Here is a 13134-nt window from a genome sequence, read left to right on the forward strand (position 1 = left end):
TTGAAAACAACACCTGCAATTGGTTCTTAGTAGTTTCTGTTCTGGAATTAACACGAAGCACTCCACCCACTTTCCTCACAATCTTTTCTACTCTCAAGAGACAACAACGTCGAGCATCTTCCGGAAAACTTTGCTGAAATGGCTGCCCTTCCGCATTCATCTTCGGAATCTGAAGGAAATGAGCGACCACCGTTAAGAAGAAAAAAGGAATCTTTCATTTGGCAATTTCTTACTTATCCTGAAGATCAAAAGAAAGTGAATGCGCCAAAAGTAACCTGCACGACATGCAATTCGCAGCTCTCAAGGGGAAATCCACATAGAAAATATTCCTTTTCTATACACACCATGCAGCGGCATGTTAAACAAAGGCACCCTGAGCATTATGCAAAAGCATCGACAAGAGCCCTGGCCACGCTATTACCATCAGAGGTGGCCAGCACATCTTCTGGTGGACAACCTGTATCTCCATTGAGTGCTGAGATGGACTTGAGACCATATCTTGCGAAGGTGCACATGAAATGCAACGAGAGTGGAGAAATTCTTTTGTATGGAGAGCAGAGCCTCGTTCTTATTAAACTCAAAATTGAAAGTCTTATTATGAGATGTTTTTTCGCCGCTTTATTTTAGTGCGCGACCGGGTGCGCGCACCCTCCTATCGCGTACAGGACCTGACACTTGCATGTGAAGTCATGTGACTTCAAAACAACACTTCTAATTGGTTCTTGGTAGTTTCTATTCTGGAATTTACACGCAGCACTCCACCCACTTCCATCACTTTCTTTTCTACTCTCAAGAGAGAACAACGTCGAACATCTTCCTGAAGACTTCGCTGCAATGGGTACCGTTCGGCATTCATCTTCCGAATCTGAAGGAAATGAGCGACCACCTTTGACAAGAAAAACGGAGGCCACGCTATTACCATCAGAAGTAACCAGCACATCTTCCGGTGGACGACCTGTATCTCCATCGACTGCTGAAATGGACTTGAAACCATATCTGGCGAACGTGCACATGAAATGCAAGAACTGTGGAAAACTTCTTGTATACGGAGAGCAAAGCTTTATTCTAATTAAACACAAAATTGAGAGTCATAAATGCTCCAAGAAAAGTTAAATTTCTTCACTTTATTTGGATAGTATGACATACTAAAAAATGTTGTAGCAACTTTAAGAAATCAAAAGCATCATAACACTTGTTTCCCAAAAAAAAAAAAAAAAAAAAGTTATTTTCAGAACTAACTCTTTGTACCAAAACGAGCTCCAAGCGCATATTAGCTGATATTTTCTCGCCGCTTTCTTTTAGTGCGCGACCGGGTGCGCGCACCCACCTATCGCTTAGAGGCATCGAGACACGCATGTGAAGTCATGTGACTTCAAAACAACACTTCCAATTGGTTCTTACTAGTTTCTATTCTCCAATTTACACGGAACACTCCACCCACTTCCCTGGAAAACTAGTTTATCGAAAAACTTTTAAAGCCTCCTCTTATGAAACATTCGACATCGTTCACATAGCAGTGTAGTAATATAACACTAGATACATTCCGTCCCTTAATTACAAGGGACTTATTGCTATGTGAGAACAACTTTTGTTTTCACGCGATAATGTGAAATGCTGAGCCTGTTACAGAATTTTCTTTCACATATATGTTACTATTGTCCTTCGAGCACTAACACCGTAGAAAATACCACCAATAGCGGTGATATTTTTTACACCGAGAACGGGCGATTTGTATCGCTTAGAGCCCTTGCTATCATAAAGTTTTATTTCCTAAGTCTCTGATCTCCAACTGTGAAACGTGGCTCCCCTGTGTGTTGTAATGAGGTGCTAAGAGCACCACGTACACTCTACTGTGACTAAGCATCCATAAATTCCGCGGACATCTCTACCCTGCTATCTGCAATTATAAACATCAAAAGGAGCTATGCTGCGCCCCTTGGAGAGGCCTCACTCCCACTGCTACAAAGGCTTGGCAGTCGCCAAGATGCACAAGAACAGCGCCTCGGATCCATTGAACTTCTGTGACGGTCTCAATGAAAATAAGCACTAAACAATATTCAAGTATGTAGCAGTCCTTCTACTTGGTTAGAGACTAAAAATTTACCGCAGCGCTGCAGCGATTTCTACCGCAAATAAACCTTGGTATTAATGAGGTTTAACGCAAATGCGGTAAAAAACGTTGCAAAGCATAAGTATCACAGAAAAGTCAGCATTATTCATGCATAGCGACCTATTGACCTATAACTGTCAGATATTATTAATGAAACTTACCTTATAAATATAATATCTGTGGAGGAGAGTAAAAAAAAATCTGTTATAATACATATTTCTAAATGCAATGTAACAAAATAAGTAAACAACATATTAAATGATTTATTTTTGCTGTTCTCAGAATACATTGATTTTCACTATCAAGAGTGATTTCAATATTAATCATCATATAACAGCGGGGAAAAAAAACCACAATCAAAATGATTGTGTTTAAAAAAAACCATAGAAAATCTGCATACATATTATAAATACTTGAAAAAAACATGTCTTAAATGTTTTCCTCAAATTCGCAATTTCTTGAGTAAGCACACTACATCTTCCTCAGTTACAACCTAATTAAAGTATACCACTTATTTTTCAAGATATCTCAACAAAGCCCCGTGCAGCAATCTCCTATAAAAATATGTATTTGAAAGACACAGTTTCATCTCTCATACCTTTCCGCGTGGCCAAATTGTATAAGGTAACTCATTATCTTTTAAATACCTCTCCCAAACACTTGCGTCCATATAAGTTTCTAAATAATTCTCAAAAGTACTCATTTTCTTCTCTCATATTTTTCCACGTGGCCAAATACTATGAGTTAAGTAGTTTTTTTCTGAAATTATTTAATCTTAGTCTTATCTATTGTTTTCTGTACTTTCACAATCAAAATTTGTACCATATTTTATACCATCAAACATTAAGTAAATTTGTACCTGATGTTATCACTATGCAAAACACAAATTTCATTTATAGATTTGTACACCCTCATTTACATAATATTTATAAACTAGTAAGTTTCAGATCTTTATAGTATACATATTCCTACAGCAAATCATTCTACTGAAATTTGGGTTCCAAAAATAACAAATAAGAGTTACTTAAGGCAAAAGGCAAACGTTTTTTAAAAGTCAATTGGCTATCATTGCAAAGTGTCCAGCCACTAGCACACTTCAAATAAGCTGTATAATGTCCTGATGATGTAGAATGCCCTTCATGATAAATAATGGCTACAGTTACAAATGTTCTTCTAGAAATAGAAACTTGAGAAGCCACAAAATTTTTAATTAAAGTGGATAATTTACTCCCATCAGCTCTGCATCGTTGAAACATTAAAATTACATATTGTCCGTATCTATGGATAAATAAAGTTGATAACATTTCAGACTTGCATTGAGAACAGACCATGTTTTGATGCGCATCTTTAACTAGTTTATGAAAAGGCACTTCTTTGCAGTCTGGTAATGTCAAATATAAAAATCTTTCACTGGGTATCTCAGTACTACTTAAAAATGAGCAATTATCACACTTATGTTCCCATTTATAAGAAAGCCCAAAAAGACTATCAATATCTACACCTTCATCTTCCAAAGCTGTAAACATATACATAATAAATTCCTGACAATCTTGCTGAATATTCTGAGAAAACTGATTTACTCCTGCACATATGTCTAAAACATTCCTTAATTCTGAAACACTTGCTACTTCACTATCACCACTACTACACGTTTCAAATATAGAATTTAAAGAATGACAAAAGGTATGCTCCTGATTTTCTATAATCTGTTCCTTAACATTTTTCAGAAAGAAAACAACATTAACTACTACATTTGCATAGCAGTTGACACCAGACCTATTGTCCAACTTAAATCCAACAATCTCTTCAATACTAACAGTTTTGCTAGAGCTACCAACAACAGCTACATCTTTTTTTCGTCGTTTCCCGACTACTTCAGCACATTTGTCCTCATTTTTCCTTTTCTGACCAACTATACGCCTTTCAATTAAAGGATATTGAGGTAAACTTGGAGCATATTCTCTTCTTAACCTATTATACTCCTTCACACAATTTAAATCTGCACTAATCTTTGTCTCATCATAATCAATTAGATAAAGTCCACATAAAGTTCTAACACGCGATAGAGCAACATACGCCATGCCCTCTTTGAATACAGTGCTTCCAATATTTACCAAAGCACAATCTACACTTAAACCTTGAGATTTATGTATAGTCACTGCATATGCCAAACAAATTGGAAATTGCTTACGACGGACATATAAGTCTTTCACAAGCAAAAAACGAGTTGAACATCGACTCATTTGTTGAACTTCCTCAATCCCATCAAATTTTATCCTCAAAAATTCAATCTCATCTCTATTGGTATAATTGACAAAACCAACAACATTACCCATTGCTCCATTTACCAATCCTCTTTCTACATGTAAATTTCTTCTTAAAATTATCCGACAATTTAAACATACATACAGATTTTTCTCTAAACCAGCAGTTTTAGATATAGTTTTTTGAAGAGAATCCAATTTTAATTTCAACTTTTCAGACAAAACAATAGTACTACCTTCATGCTCTATTCTATCTTTAGCTTCCAGTTTCTTAATTTCTTGATTTTCTAAATTCAACATTTTCTCATTAAAAACTGAACATTCTTTCAGAGTTGGCATCAAGCATATCACTGACTTATCTACTACCTCTTTACTATATATTCTCTCAGGAACATTATCTTCATTAGGAAACAGCTTGGAAAGTAATCGAGTTCGTAGAGTGTGTTTCGCATCTTCAGTTAATTTTCCAATCCTAATATCTTGAAGAATACTTCCATATTTAGTATCCTTTGCCTGTCGCATATTTTGAATCAGTTCAGTATATTTGAAATGTGACCATATATTTACATTTCCAATACTGCCCAGGCACTTTCTGGTCTCCTCATGTGTAACAGTTTCAAATACAGGCTGTCCTTTCACAGTAGTCAGCTGCAGTAGATCTCCAAAAACTATGACATGTTTACCTCCAAATAACACATCATAGTCTGTCTTAAGTGTCTGTTGCATTCTTAAATGCACAAAAGCAAGCATTAAATTGGAGACCATGCTTACTTCATCAATAATAAGAAGTTTCATTTTTTTAAGGACTCTAGAAACTTCAAAACAAGCTTCTCCAGATAGCTTCTGATATTGTAATTTATTTTCATGTTCAACTGGCAGCATCAGCAAACGATGTAAAGTAACACCTTTTATATTATGTGCTGCCAATCCAGTTGGAGCAGTAACAACACACGACAGTGTTGACTGAGTTGTTTGCTGTAAATATGTAGTAATTCCTTTAATTAGGAAACTTTTACCAGTCCCAGCTTCTCCACTTACATATAATCGAATAGGTTCAAATGACATACATGAGCAATCTTTTCTCTCATGACGAAAGCCATGCTCAATGTGCTCTGTCACTTCATCATATATCTGTCTTTGCTCAACATTAAACTGCTTCTTTAATTCTTCTAAGTCGATTACTTCCTCTTGACCTTGCTGCATTGCGCTTTCCACCTCATCCATGGCGGTGGCTGCTTCATTTTGAATAATTGGTTGTCCCAGTGGATCTTGACTTAATGATGCCGAACTTTGACTACCTTGTGAACTATCTCTAGCAATCTCTGCTGCAATTGTCGCTTCTTGCTCTATTTCGTCATTCAACATTTGGAGATAATTGCTGAAAACAGGACATTCAATACTACTTTTAGATGCGTTGAATGAATCTTCATAACTATCAAAGTCTCCAAGTAGTTCCTCTTCTCTACGCCATGGTTTAAAGAGTTGCAAAAGAGCAAAATAGTAAAATTCTCTTTTATCAGGTGTTTCGCAACTCAGTTTCTGATGATTTATCAAGTGTCCTTTTCTTTGTTTTACCAGACATCCTTCATGTCCAATTACAGCATGTACACCTTTATCAATATTCTCGGTAACATTTCTCTTCAAAGTATAATTTTGAAGTATTTCATACAGACAAATGTTTTCAAGCACAGTACTTCTATTTGGATAGTATGTATCCAACATATTTGTTTTCAAAATGTCTGTACTGTTTAGTTCTTTCTGGGCTAAGTACTCAATTTCTTGCACAAGTTTCAGAACACAGTTTCGTGTTTCTGCTAGGCCCAAACTCACCCAGAGAATAGTCCTTGATTTTGCATAAAGACTTGCTGATGATAATCTGTCACAACATTCATATGCTCCAATTTCTCGATGAGACAGCATCTTCAAACTGTAGGTATATAATTTCTTGCTCAGACTCTTTTCATGAGAAATGTCTTCCCACATCTCCTTCAGTTCCGTCTTTTCAGATTTCGTGATGTAAGACGTTACATATCGAGCCACAGCAATAGAGTTGTCTGCAACATATTGTATGTCCATGTTAGCATTCCACATGGACAAAATGACTGGGTTATAGTCATTAATATATTTCGATTCTTCACCTCTTCTTAAATTGTACGTATTTTTAGGTGACCTCCTTCTGATATTATGTCGCAAACATGACATCAAATTGTTGACTCTTCCTTTTGAAAGTACCGGTCGTGCAAATCCAAAGCGACATTTGGTGTAAAATTTGCTCTTTGATTTGAATTTTCGCCGCAATATTTTCCACAGCGATGACTTTGAAAACGTAACACTTTTCCTCTTAAGTCCTTATCAGTGGTACTATTAGGTATGTCACAAGTGGCATACTATTCAATAAAAGACAGTACAGTCTCATCCGAGTCTATTCCAAATTTAGGAGCATCCTTGATCCATAGCAGCATATGAATATGAGGAGCACCTCTTGCTTGATATTCTTTTCTCCAAAAGAAATCCAGTACTTCACCAAGAGGTGGATTTTTCTTGTTAGTAATGAAAGACATCATAGCTTCAAATCTATGATTAAAATACCTGCAAACATTAACTGGATCTAATGAACACAGTTCTCCAGGTGTCTTGTAGTTTATATTTTCTATGTTTGCACTCGCCTCCCGAAGAAATTCAATTAAATCTTCCCAAGCATACTCTGCACAGCTTAGAGTTAAAAACCATGTTGGTGCTCCTAAGTTTCTAAGCATGCACTTCAAATCTCCATGACGACGGTACCAATACTCATTACATTGACAACCCATTAAATTAATTAAATGAGAATCCAAAACACTATCTTTCTGATGCACTCTATCCATAAATTCCTTTGCTGAAATATTTTGCAGATGTACACCACTTTTTAAGATATGATTTACTGCATGAGACAGACCAGATAAGTCACTCTCAAACAGAAGATGAAACAAATATGGAATGCATTGGCGAAACCTTGGATCTTCTGCATATAATCTTGTTGTCCGGTACTCAGATGCAGGAATCTGCATAGGTCGATCATCATATTGTGTACCTTCACCTGTAGGAAATAACTGTGGAAAACAACGACCTTCCAAACTTTCTTCCCAGACACTAATAGGATTTCCTTTCGCCTTTTTCATCTGAAATAATTCAATAGCATTCCCTATTGCTTCTTTGGAATGCAGTGCATGAACACTGTAATGTTCATAAATTTCTTCAGATCTGGATACATCAACTTTTTCAATTTGTCCACTACACAAATCACTATCCTCTTCTTCACTTACATCTTCTTGTTCTACGTATACATCTTTGTAATACTTATTATTTTGCACTAAATACAACGTTGCCTTTTTCACTTTCCTAACATCCACTAAATCTTGCCAGATTTTCTTACTCTTTGCAGGTACACCATTCACTAGAATAACTAGAGGTTCCTCTTCTACATTTTCAACACCAATTGTTTCCATATTTTTTTCAAGATCAAGAGGCAAATACACAACTCTACCCTTTAATCCTCTTAGTAAGTCTGAAGGATTTAATTTACCAGTCTTAGGCTCCATTCGAACAATAGCCTGAAAAGGATGTACACATTGAATCAGAATCGTCTCATAAGTATTTAAATTCATCAATTCAGATGGAATATTTACCAACTCTAGATTATTGTGAACAGCTCTAGCAGGCATTTTATGTTCATCTAATTTATTATAACAATATTTACAAACACGTTGCTCAAAACCCAAATCAAAATAGTTTTCCACCAACAAATAAGTTGCAAAATCTTTCCATTGACCATTACTTTAATCTTCACTTTTTAAATATAAATCAACTAACCTCGTTTGACTTTTGTAATGAATGCGTCGGCAACAGACACAAGAAAAATTTGGTTTCTCACCTGCAATTACCTTAAACTTTATTATTTCTTGTTCAAACTTTTCAATATTTACATTCCCAACATTTTCTAACACATTTCCTTCTATAATTATATCCTTCTGCATTATCTTCCTCGGGACCAAAATAACTTACCTCAATTTCTGCACAAATCTTCTTAACATCTAATTCACATCCATACAAAAGAGCACTATTTAACTGTTTAAGTTTAAGTGCTGGACTTTTTGCATAGTACAACTTTCTCACTAATTTTCTCATTTTAGTATGATGCACTGCTAACATCCGGAAGTGATGAAACACACTCTGGCATATTTTTTTAGAGAGACAAGCTAGAGAATGGCCTTGCAGACCTATTTTCTCGCTCACTCTGCATTCATCTAATTCTTGCAACATTTTAATTTTTTTCTTTAGACTTTCTTTAGTGTACTTACGTAAGAAATTGCGAAAGAAATCAATTGAATCCTGTCGTACACTACAAATACTACTACAATTCCAACTGTAAACAGGAGCATTAGGACGTCCCTCTAAAGCTTCTCTAGCCATAACATCTTCTGCATTTCTAACCACAATTTTCTCTTTCTCAATAACACAACCATCCTTCACCTCATACGCTCGACCAGTGGTGTCAACTGCATGCAACAGATCGTTACTTTGAAAGTAACCCTCTTCATTAAAAAATGGCTCAGAAGTTGAAGTATGCATCCACTTCCCAGAAAACACTTTACAAAAATTACTCCTATTTATATGTCTCTTCCATTTACTTTTACTTTTGAAAACTCGAATCGCCTTATTTAAAATATTTATTCTATTAAGTATTAAAATAAATAACTTTCGTTTTGTCTCAAATGCGCGCTCAACAAAACCCTCTATATATAGTTTTTTTTAAAGAAAAACAGATCTTTTTTTAGAAACTTTTTCCTTTTGTAATAAATTCGCAACGACTCTGTTGTAAAACATACGCTTCCTGATTTGGCTAAATTGATTGGTCCGGGTTTTACTGTACTGACTTTCATCTTTCCTAATTCCAGTAATAGTAGTTTGTTTAACTCCAGATCTCCTTTTAGATGATGAAATCGTTTTCTCCTTCTGAACTTCAATATTTACATTTTTCCTTCCCAAAATGCTTTTGAAAAACTTTTTAGTTTGCTTACCAGGAGTACTCTTCTTTGTATCCGTCCTCTCAGTCTTTGAAAATAATTCTGTACTTTTCTTCTTTAAACTGTACGTCCGTTTGTAGAGTTTCTTTTCTTCAATTCTGGTCGGCATCTTAATTTAAAATTTTGATGAGATTGTGAACCTGTAAGACACAAAAATAACAAATATTATAGTTCAGTACTAGCATATACCATACAAATTAAAACCACACATTCATTTTTTAATAAAATACACACAATAACAGAAAATCTCTGAACAAAGTAGTAAATCCTGTAGTGAATTTTCCTTGTAAATTTATCACACTGTATATTTCTTTAAACTTCATAGACAATTTTTAAAAAAAATTTTAAAAGCATACAAACAGTACACTTTTTTCAAAAACTATCGTTCATCATAAGTGTTTTAATCTTTTTTTCTACATTCTCTTTTACACTTCATGAGAACATATCTTATCACTCTCATGAAGCACTTCATCGACGAATATATCAAGAAAACTATCATCACGAATGGTTTGCTATCATTTTTTTTAATTTATTTAAAAGTTCATAATTTAAAAGAATTTCTAACATCAGTTCATCAGGGACTTCTTCAAGTCCATTGTCCTCCTCTTCTATCAGCTCTAAATATGCTGAATCTAATGAAATGTCCATAAAATAGTCATTTTCATCTTCTTCCTCTCCAACAACCGCGTCTAATATTTCCCCCATCAGTTCATTTATAATTTCAAAATGCACTTCATTTTCTTCAAAAAAATTCTCCATTGTATTTTTTTCAATAAATTCTTCTTTATCCTTTTAAAAAAATATAAAGACTAAGGCCTAGATGTATCAAGATTCCTTTTTGCGAATCTTAAATAGCGATTTTTTGCGAATCGCTATTTAGAATTCGCAAAATGGAATGTATGTAAAAAAGTGAATTTTTTTGCGATTCCTTACTTATCTTTATTTGCGAATTCGCATTTTGCGAATTCGCAAATAAGGAATAATTCCCCATGCATTCCTATGGGCCAGGAGGCCCATAGGAATGATTGTGCAGTAATTCTCAAATTGCGAATTCGCAATTTGCTAATCGCAATTTGAGAATTATTTCAAGGGTGCAGGGGTGTCTCATGGACACCCTGCTGCACCCCTGAAACTTACATGTGTGTGCATATGGCACACATACATGCCCTATGGGCATGTATGTGTGTCACATGCCACCTTCAAAATAGTCAAATTTTGTTTTTTAAAAGGATTTCGCAAATTAACACGAACCTCAAATTGGTGTTAATTTGCGAATCCTTAACCCAAATTCGCAATTTAAAAAAGTTTCATACATGCCATTTAAGGAATCGCAAATTGCGATTCCTTAAATGCATAAGCAAAATAAGGAATCGCAATTTTTTGCGATTCCTTATTTTGCTAATTTCTGCTACATCTCAAAAGATGCTAAATGTCCGTTTGCGATTCTTTAAGGCCGAAATTCTGCGAATTTTGGCCTTAACGAATCGCAAAAGGCTTGATACATCTAGGCCTAAATTATATCTTTGTCCATAAGTGTATAATTGAAAACTACCTTTACTAATTTTTAAACTACAGATAATTTTATAATCTCTAACTTATTAACTCTATAATTTGTAAGATACCACATTCCTCTTGTTTTGAAAAAGAAATTGGAAATATAACTCTAAACATTGACACTGTGCTTTTTTTAAAATTAAATAATTACTGTTGATAAAAGACATTTCACTGTAAAATTTATTTTTAGATTTTCTACATATTTGAAATATTTATTACCTGTATAATAATTTTTAGAGACCCATTTCTTTTATTTCATCACTACAAAGTGCAATATAAATATATGCACTCTAAAGAAAAGGATCACACTATACAAACCATTTAATTCACTTTACAGATTACTACTTCCCACAGAGACAGTTCCATTTATATTACAACAGTATACTCACCATGTCAATGTCTTAGCATATGCAAAATGTCATACTTACCATGAACAACCACCTCATAATAAAACTCTACATTAATATTTAAAAAAGTGCCTATACATAGTATATTCACAGATATGCAGGAAAATGAGCATTACATTTAGATCCATATCATAATACCTCTCTGTAATTAAAAATGGAACACTGCCAAACATAATACAACAAGATTTTAAAAATAATGAGCACTTCACAAGTATTATTAAAACAAACCTGAAAGAATTATACTCCAATGATTTCTAAATCTCAACTCCTTGCAAAAGATCACATATCCCAAGCTCATTAAAACATAATTTGAACTGTCAATGGAGAACATCTCAAAAAACATATGTACTATAAGCAGATAGAACCACATGTGAAAAATGTAAAATAAAATCATGTTCAAAACATTTACAAATTATTCTTTATTATTTTCATCACCACCCACAGAAATTGACAAAGCATAAAAAGGAACTCTCCTGAAAAAAAGAATATATACTCCCAATTTTTCAATTCAAAAGGCAGGTTGTTCCTTTCAGGCACCAAACACTCTAAAAATGGAGAAAAAAATTTTTTTATTAACTTATTACAAACTTATTTCCTACACAATATACAATCATTATAGCATTGAACAAGCATAAGTAATAAGATTCCCAAAATACTCTCCATTAAAAATAAATACAAAATTTCTCATTTATAAAAGCATTGTGCCACAGATATGTCACTTTTCCCCATGGTAAAATTCATGCACCTACAACAGTAGGCTTTCAAAAGTAAAAGGCCAAGTCACAAAACAAAAAAAGCCTTATTAATGAAACATTGCGCCGCCACTGCGTCACTTTTACCATGGGAAAAGTGACGCACGGGTGACGCAAAGCCGTCATAAATAAGGCCCCATGTCCATAGAGAAAAACTACAGGGCCAGCATTATACACGTGCAAGCAGTACACTTGCACAGAACCACAAAACACCAAGAGCCACCTTGTTAGTATATATCCTTAATATAATAAACTTCTGAAAATGGATACATATTTCCTTGGCAAACTACTAAGCAATATTTAAGTGACTAGACTCCTAGAAAATTTATCAAGTCATTATGCTCCTCTCCACTGCATAGCCGGCGACCTAATTCTGTGGAGTTCCTATACGACCGGCAGTGCTGCGCCGTTTCCTTTACCACCTTGGTAAATTAAAAATGGATGTCCCTCCTGCCTTCGCAAACGAGCCGGACCACATACAACTATTTCGACAGAGAATGCTTCTGTACTACGGCACCTTAACACTCTCAACTTTGAATACTTCATATCGATTATCATTTCGATATTCGTATTTCACCTGTGTGCAGCCTGTATTTCATTGCCTGAGCTGTGATTTCACGTGGGCCCTGGATTTATGTCTCTGCAATTTGGATCCTCCTGAAGCGAATTACAATCACCTCATGAATCCGTTAATTGATCATGAACAGCTTTGTTACAACGGAGGGTTTATGGCCTTTGCAGCGATACAAGGAGTTCTGGGTCATTGGAATATATTCGCAGCGGCGCAAGATTTCCTAACACAGAGCTACATGGAAAACCCACCGAGCTGCCCTATGATGGTAAAAGACGCTCCAATAATGACAGATCATGAATGCTGCTTTCATCTTCTCAATTGGATGGCTGACATGTTTTCAGATAATAACAGTGATTTCTTGTTACAAGCACTTGCTGCCTATTTTGCCTACACAATGGACGGTTAACTCT

The sequence above is a fragment of the Lissotriton vulgaris genome, chromosome 6 (assembly GCF_964263255.1).
Source record: "Lissotriton vulgaris chromosome 6, aLisVul1.2, whole genome shotgun sequence".
Classification (NCBI taxonomy): domain Eukaryota; kingdom Metazoa; phylum Chordata; class Amphibia; order Caudata; family Salamandridae; genus Lissotriton; species Lissotriton vulgaris.